We start from the raw sequence: 8094 nt of genomic DNA, 5'->3' as shown, positions 1-8094 counted from the left end.
CCCTGACCCCGATACCTGACCCTGACCCCAACCACCGGTCCGCGGGTCAGGACCGGGCCTTGGATGATTGTTTGCCGGTAATACAGACGAGGGACGCGCACATCACACTCAACTTCAGGTGGCAGAGGAGGAAGGAGGGAGAGCGCTGTGATGCTGGCCAGCCACTGCCCCCAATGAAAAGCCTGACCGAGGGGTTGTGAGAGAGGGATTGGTTAGGGTGGCACTGCCCCACCATTGGAAACACACATGACGGGCCGGAGGCCGAGGGCGGACTTGTTTCACCTAGTATCGGAGAGAGGGAGCTGGAGATTGACCTTGGAGCGCAGGTCCTCTTCCTGTCATGTGGACCTTGAAAAAAATTGCAGAGACAGACATCAGTGGAGCCCAGCGCAGCAAAGCCCAGCGCAGCGGAGCCCAGCGCAGCAAAGCCCAGCGCAGCGGAGCCCAGCGCAGCAAAGCTCAGTGCAGCAAAGCCCAGCGCAGCGGAGCCCAGTGCAGCAGAGCTCAGTGCAGCAGAGCCCAGCGCAGCAGAGCTCAGTGCAGCAAAGCCCAGCGCAGCAAAGCCCAGCGCATCGGAGACCAGCGCAGCAGAGCTCAGTGCAGCAAAGCCCAGCGCATCGGAGACCAGCGCAGCAAAGCCCAGCGCAGCGGAGCCCAGCGCAGCAAAGCCCAGCGCAGCGGAGCCCAGCGCAGCAAAGCCCAGCGCATCGGAGACCAGCGCAGCAAAGCCCAGCGCAGCGGAGCCCAGTGCAGCAGAGCTCAGTGCAGCAAAGCCCAGCGCAGCAGAGCTCAGTGCAGCAGAGCCCAGCGCAGCAGAGCTCAGTGCAGCAGAGCCCAGCGCAGCAGAGCTCAGTGCAGCAGAGCCCAGCGCAGCAAAGCCCAGCGCAGCGGAGCCCAGCGCAGCAAAGCCCAGCGCAGCGGAGCCCAGTGCAGCAGAGGTCAGTGCAGCAAAGCCCAGCGCAGCAGAGCTCAGTGCAGCAGAGCCCAGCGCAGCAGAGCTCAGTGCAGCAGAGCCCAGCGCAGCAGGGCTCAGTGCAGCAGAGCCCAGCGCAGCAGAGCTCAGTGCAGCAGAGCCCAGCGCAGCAGAGCTCAGTGCAGCAGAGCCCAGCGCAGCAGAGCTCAGTGCAGCAGAGCCCAGCGCAGCAGAGCTCAGTGTAGCAGAGCCCAGCGCAGCAGAGCTCAGTGCAGCAAAGCCCAGCGCAGCAGAGCTCAGTGCAGCAGAGCCCAGCGCAGCAGAGCTCAGTGCAGCGGATACCAGCAGTGAAGATGTCACCATCACTGGAGGACATCTTCACTGCTCGCTGCAGCAACAGGGCAAAGATTATCTGCGGGATCCAACTCCCCCCGGCCACAGCCTTCTCATCCCCCTACCCTCTGGTAGGCGCCTTAGAGCCCTACATGCCCGCACCACTAGGCTGAAGAACAGCTTTTACCCCAAAGCAATCAGTCTCCTAAATGCTCGGAGACTATTGCCCCTTCCTAGGATAGAAACTACCACAGACTGAAAGTGACTGCTGCATCCATGACCCCATGATGATCTCTTGTCTGCAGTGGTGTCTGATCAGGGTGTATATATACTCAGAAGCACTTCCTACTTTGCTCTTGCTATATACCGTATTTTTCGCCATATAAGACGCACTTTTTTCCCCTCAAAAGTGGGGGGAAAATAGCAGTGCGTCTTATGGGGCGAATGCTGCTGATTTTGCCGTATTTTCAATGATACACCCGCTGCGATGCCGCGCGGTGGGTGTATCAGCTGTGAGGGAGGAGGGGCTGGGGGCCGGCATCTGCTTTTATAATGACAGCGGGGCCCGTGCAGTGACTGTATTCTACTACACGGGCCCCGCTCACTGTATAATCGTATCTGTATTCTGTAATAGTTAATTGTGTATATAATGTAATCGCATAATCAGCGCTACTTACAACTACAAGCGCTCGGTAGGTAGCAGAGAGGAGTGAGGAGGACGGGCGGGCGGCGCGTCACTCACTACGTCACGCACCTGCGCCGCCCACTTTATGAATGAAGCAGGCGGCATGGGCGCATGACGTAGTGACTCACGCTGCCAGCGCCCGTCCTCCCTCCTCTCTGCTACCTACCGAGCGCTTGTAGTTGTAAGTAGCGCTGATTATGCGATTACATTATATACAATTATTTTATATAATTAACTATTACAGAATACAGATACGATTATACAGTGAGCGGGGCCCGTGTAGTAGAATACAGTCACTGCACAGGCCCCGCTGTCATTATAAATGCAGATGCCGGCTCCCAGCCCTTGTATTGAGGGTCATTCACTACAGGGACACTTATGGAGGGGATCTGTGGATGACACATAGCATAAGATGCTATATATGTGTCATCCACAGATCCCCCCCATAACTGTGTCATACACAGATCCCCCCATAACTGTGTCATCCAGAGAGCCCAATAAGAGCCACCCACAGATCCCCCATAAGTGTCACCCACAGATCCCCCATAACAGTGCGTCACCCACAGATCCCCCATAACAGTGCGTCACCCACAGATCCCCCATAACAGTGCGTCACCCACAGATCCCCCATAACAGTGCGTCACCCACAGATCCCCCATAACAGTGCGCCATCCACAGACCACAATTAGTTCAAAACCCACCAAAAGCACACCTATTGGTTCAAAATATTTTTTTTCTTATTTTCCTCCTCAAAAACCTAGGTGCGTCCTATAGGGCGAAAAATACGGTATATGCTGTGAACTGTGAATAGTAATGCTTTCTAGTGCAATGTTTTTTTCTAGTGTAATGCTTTAGTTTAAATGTCATGAATGGGTTATTGTGCATTACCCGGGGCCTACTTACCCCACATATAAACTCCCCCTTTTTTCCCCCCAACCCTCTCTTGCCCCTTAAATGAATACACACAGTCCAGGTTGGATTAAATCGGCCACAGCAGCCGTTTATTAATAAATAAATAAATACATAATGTGGCGAAACCAACCTCGCCACTCGGTTTTGGAGGGGGCTGCGTGCCCGCCTCTTGCCCCAGGATTATGGGCCCTCTCATCAGCCAGGCCTCATTTGTTCACAAAGGACTTGGACTAACTTGAACTCCTTGTCTAATTCGTGCCATTTTGGGATGTTAAATGTCTATGTGTATTGAAAAGGGTTGTCCCATTGTGTGTTTAAATGGTGATGTCTGTTCTGTTGTCCTCACATGTGTATTGGCGATCTCCCTTTGTCCTCAGAGATAATTGGATTGCTCCTCGGTTGTCTCCGGGACAGAGAGGAGGAAACCATGATGCATTGTGGGGATATGTTGTCCTATGTCACAGTCTTCATTCTGGTCCTCTGGGGGCGTGAACGATTCGTTGCTGTAGTTACATTGTATGTGTTGTTAATTACTGATTGGTTGTATTTCAAACCCCTGTGGGCAGTACTATGTTTGTGGTTTATGAATAAAAGAGGCTGTACGTGAAGTACAGTCAGACCACTGCTTGACCCTCAACACGGAGCCTTGTCTCGTTATTGGGGGGATTCACTGTATGCTGTTAGAAGACCGATTGCCAGGAGTGTAAGCTGATCCCTGTTCGTCTGCTAGCAGCTATTCGTGAGGTTCCAGATTGGAGTGCTACTTTGTATCCAGTTCGGGAGTTTGGTGTATCCTGCAGTAGCTGTGCCTGTCTCTCAGAAAGGGGCTTATCGCCTAAACGGATTTTAACCCCTTGTCTGCTGAAACGGTCCGTTACAGGCACTAATGGGGGTTTTACTATTACTGGGGGCACTAATGGGGGCATTACTATTACTGGGGGCACTAATATTACTGGGGGCATTACAATTACTGGAGGGCAATAATGGGGGTATTACTATTACTGGGGGCACTAATGGGGGCATTACTATTACTGGGGGCACTAATGGGGGCATTACTATTACTGGGGGCACTAATATTACTGAGGGCACTAATATTACTGGGGGGGCATTACTATTACTGGAGGGCACTAATGGGGGTATTACTATTACTGGAGGGCACTAATGGGGGCATTTCTATTACTGGGGGCACTAATATTACTGGGGGGCATTACTATTACTGTAGGGCACTAATGGGGGCATTACTATTACTGTGGGCACTAATGAGGGTATTACTATTACTGGAGGACACTAATGGGGGTATTACTATTACTGAAGGGTACTAATGGGGGCATTACTATTACTGGGGGCACTAATGGGGGTATTACTATTACTGGGGGCACAAATGGGGGCATTACTATTACTGGAGGGCACTAATGGGGGCATTACTATTACTGGGGGCACTAATATTACTGAGGGCACTAATATTACTGGGGGGCATTACTATTACTGGAGGGCACTAATGGGGGGTTTTACTATTACTGGGGGCACTAATGGGGGCATTACTATTATTGGGGGCACTAATATTACTGGGTGGGGCATTACTATTACTGGAGGGCACTAATGGGGGTATTACTACTACTGGAGGCACTAATGGGGGTATTACTATTACTGGGGGCACTAATGGGGGCATTACTATTACTGGGGGCACTAATATTACTGAGGGCACTAATATTACTGGGGGGCATTACTATTACCGGAGGGCACTAATGGGGGCATTACTATTACTGGGGGCACTAATGGGGGTATTACTATTACTGGGGGCACTAATGGGGCATTACTATTACTGGGGGCACTAATATTACTGAGGGCACTAATATTACTAGGGGGGCACTAATGGGGGCATTACTATTACTGGGGGCACTAATATTACTGAGGGCATTACAATTACTGGAGGGCACTAATGGGGGTATTACTATTACTGGGGGCACTAATGGGGGCATTACTATTACTGGGGGCACTAATGGGGGCATTACTATTACTGGGGGCACTAATATTACTGAGGGCACTAATATTACTGGGGGGCATTACTATTACTGGAGGGCACTAATGGGGGTATTACTATTACTGGAGGGCACTAATGGGGGCATTTCTATTACTGGGGGCACTAATATTACTGGGGGGGTATTACTATTACTGGAGGGCACTAATGGGGGCATTACTATTACTGTTGGCACTAATGAGGGTATTACTATTACTGGAGGACACTAATGGGGGTATTACTATTACTGAAGGGTACTAATGGGGGCATTACTATTACTGGGGGCACTAATGGGGGTATTACTATTACTGGGGGCACAAATGGGGGCATTACTATTACTGGAGGACACTAATGGGGGCATTACTATTACTGGGGCACTAATATTACTGAGGGCACTAATATTACTGGGGGGGCATTATTATTACTGGAGGGCACTAATGGGGGTTTTACTATTACTGGGGGCACTAATGGGGGCATTACTATTATTGGGGGCACTAATATTACTGGGGGGGCATTACTATTACTGGAGGGCACTAATGGGGGTATTACTACTACTGGAGGCACTAATGGGGGTATTACTATTACTAGGGGCACTAATGGGGGCATTACTATTACTGGGGGCACTAATATTACTGAGGGCACTAATATTAGTGGGGGGCATTACTATTACTGGAGGGCACTAATGGGGGCATTACTATTACTGGGGGCACTAATGGGGGTATTACTATTACTGGGGGCACTAATGGGGCATTACTATTACTGGGGGCACTAATATTACTGAGGGCACTAATATTACTGGAGGGGCATTACTATTACTGGAGGGCACTAATGGGGGTATTACTATTACTGGAGGGCACTAATGGGGGCATTTCTATTACTGGGGGCACTAATATTACTGGGGGGGCATTACTATTACTGGAGGGCACTAATGGGGGCATTACTATTACTGGGGGCACTAATGAGGGTATTACTATTACTGAGGGCACTAATGGGGGCATTACTATTACTGAGGGGTACTAATGGGGGCATTACTATTACTGGGGGCACTAATGGGGGCATTACTATTACTGGGGGCACTAATGGGGGCATTACTATTACTGGGAGCACTAATGGGGGCATTACTATTACTGGGGGCACTAATGGGGGCATTACTATTACTGGGAGCACTAATGGGGGTATTACTATTACTGGGGGCACTAATGGGGGCATTACTATTACTGGGGGCACTAACTGGGGCATTACTATTACTGGGAGCACTAATGGGGGTATTACTATTACTGGGGGCACTAATGGGGGTTTTACTATTACTGGGGGCACTAATGGGGGCATTACTATTACTGGGGGCACTAATATTACTGGGGGGGCATTACTATTACTGGAGGGCACTAATGGGGGTATTACTATTACTGGGGGCACTAAAGGGGGCATTACTATTACTGGGGGCACTAATATTACTGGGGGGGCATTACTATTACTGGGGGCAATAATGGGGGCATTACTATTACTGGGGGCACTAATATTACTGAGGGCACTAATATTACTGGGGGGCATTACTATTACTGGAGGGCACTAATGGGGGCATTACTATTATTGGGGGCACTAATGGGGGTATTACTATTACTGGGGGCACTAATGGGGGCATTACTATTACTGGGGGCACTAATATTACTGGGGGGGCATTACTATTACTGGAGGGCACTAATGGAGGTATTACTATTACTGGAGGGCACTAATGGGGGCATTTCTATTACTGGGGGCACTAATATTACTGGGGGGGGCATTACTATTACTGGAGGGCACTAATGGGGGCATTACTATTACTGGGAGGACTAATGAGGGTATTACTATTACTGAGGGCACTAATTGGGGTATTACTATTACTGAGGGGTACTAATGGGGGCATTACTATTACTGCGGGCACTAATAGGGGCATTACTATTACTGGGGGCACTAATGGGGGCATTACTATTACTGGGAGCACTAATGGGGGTATTACTATTACTGGGGGCACTAATGGGGGTTTTACTATTACTGGGGGCACTAATGGGGGCATTACTATTACTGGAGGGCACTAATGGGGGTATTACTATTACTGGGGGCACTAATGGGGGCATTACTATTACTGGGGGCACTAATATTACTGGGAAGGCATTACTATTACTGGAGGGCACTAATGGGGGTATTACTATTACTGGGGGCACTAATGGGGGCATTATTATTACTGGGAGCACTAATGGGGGTATTACTATTACTGGGGGCACTAATGGGGGTTTTACTATTACTGAGGGCACTAATGGGGGCATTACTATTACTGGGGGCACTAATATTACTGGGGGGGGGGCATTACTATTACTGGAGGGCACTAATGGGGGTATTACTATTACTGGGGGCACTAATGGGGGCATTACTATTACTGGGGGCACTAATGGGGGTATTACTATTACTGGAGGACACTAATGGGGGTATTACTATTACTGAGGGGTACTAATGTGGGCATTACTATTACTAAGGGCACTAATGGGGGTATTACTATTACTGGGGGCACAAATGGGGGCATTACTATTACTGGAGGGCACTAATGGGGGTATTACTATTACTGGGGGGCACTAATGGGGGTATTACTATTACTGGGGGCACTAATGGGGGCATTACTATTACTGGGGGCACTAATATTACTGAGGGCACTAATATTACTGGGGGGGGCATTACTATTACTGGGGGCACTAATGGGGGTATTACTATTACTGGGGGCACTAATGGGGGCATTACTATTACTGGGGGCACTAATATTACTGGGGGGGCATTACTATTACTGGAGGGCACTAAAGGGGGTATTACTATTACTGGTGGCACTAATGGGGGCATTACTATTACTGGGGGCACTAATATTACTGAGGGCACTAATATTACTGGGGGGCATTACTATTACTGGAGGGCACTAATGGGGGCATTACTATTACTGGGGGCACTAATGGGGGCATTACTATGACTGGGGGCACTAATATTACTGAGGGCACTAATATTACTGGGGGGTCATTACTATTACTGGAGGGCACTAATGGGGGTATTACTATTACTGGAGGGCAAAAATGGGGGCATTTCTCTTACTGGGGGCACTAATATTACTGGTGGGCATTAATATTACTGGAGGGCAATAATGGGGGTATTACTATTACTGGGGGGCACTAATGGGGGCATTACTATTACTGGGGGCACTAATGAGGGTATTACTAT

This window comes from Bufo bufo, chromosome 2, assembly GCF_905171765.1.
Source record: "Bufo bufo chromosome 2, aBufBuf1.1, whole genome shotgun sequence".
NCBI classification, from domain to species: Eukaryota; Metazoa; Chordata; class Amphibia; order Anura; family Bufonidae; genus Bufo; species Bufo bufo.
This window is presented reverse-complemented; position numbering follows the sequence as displayed.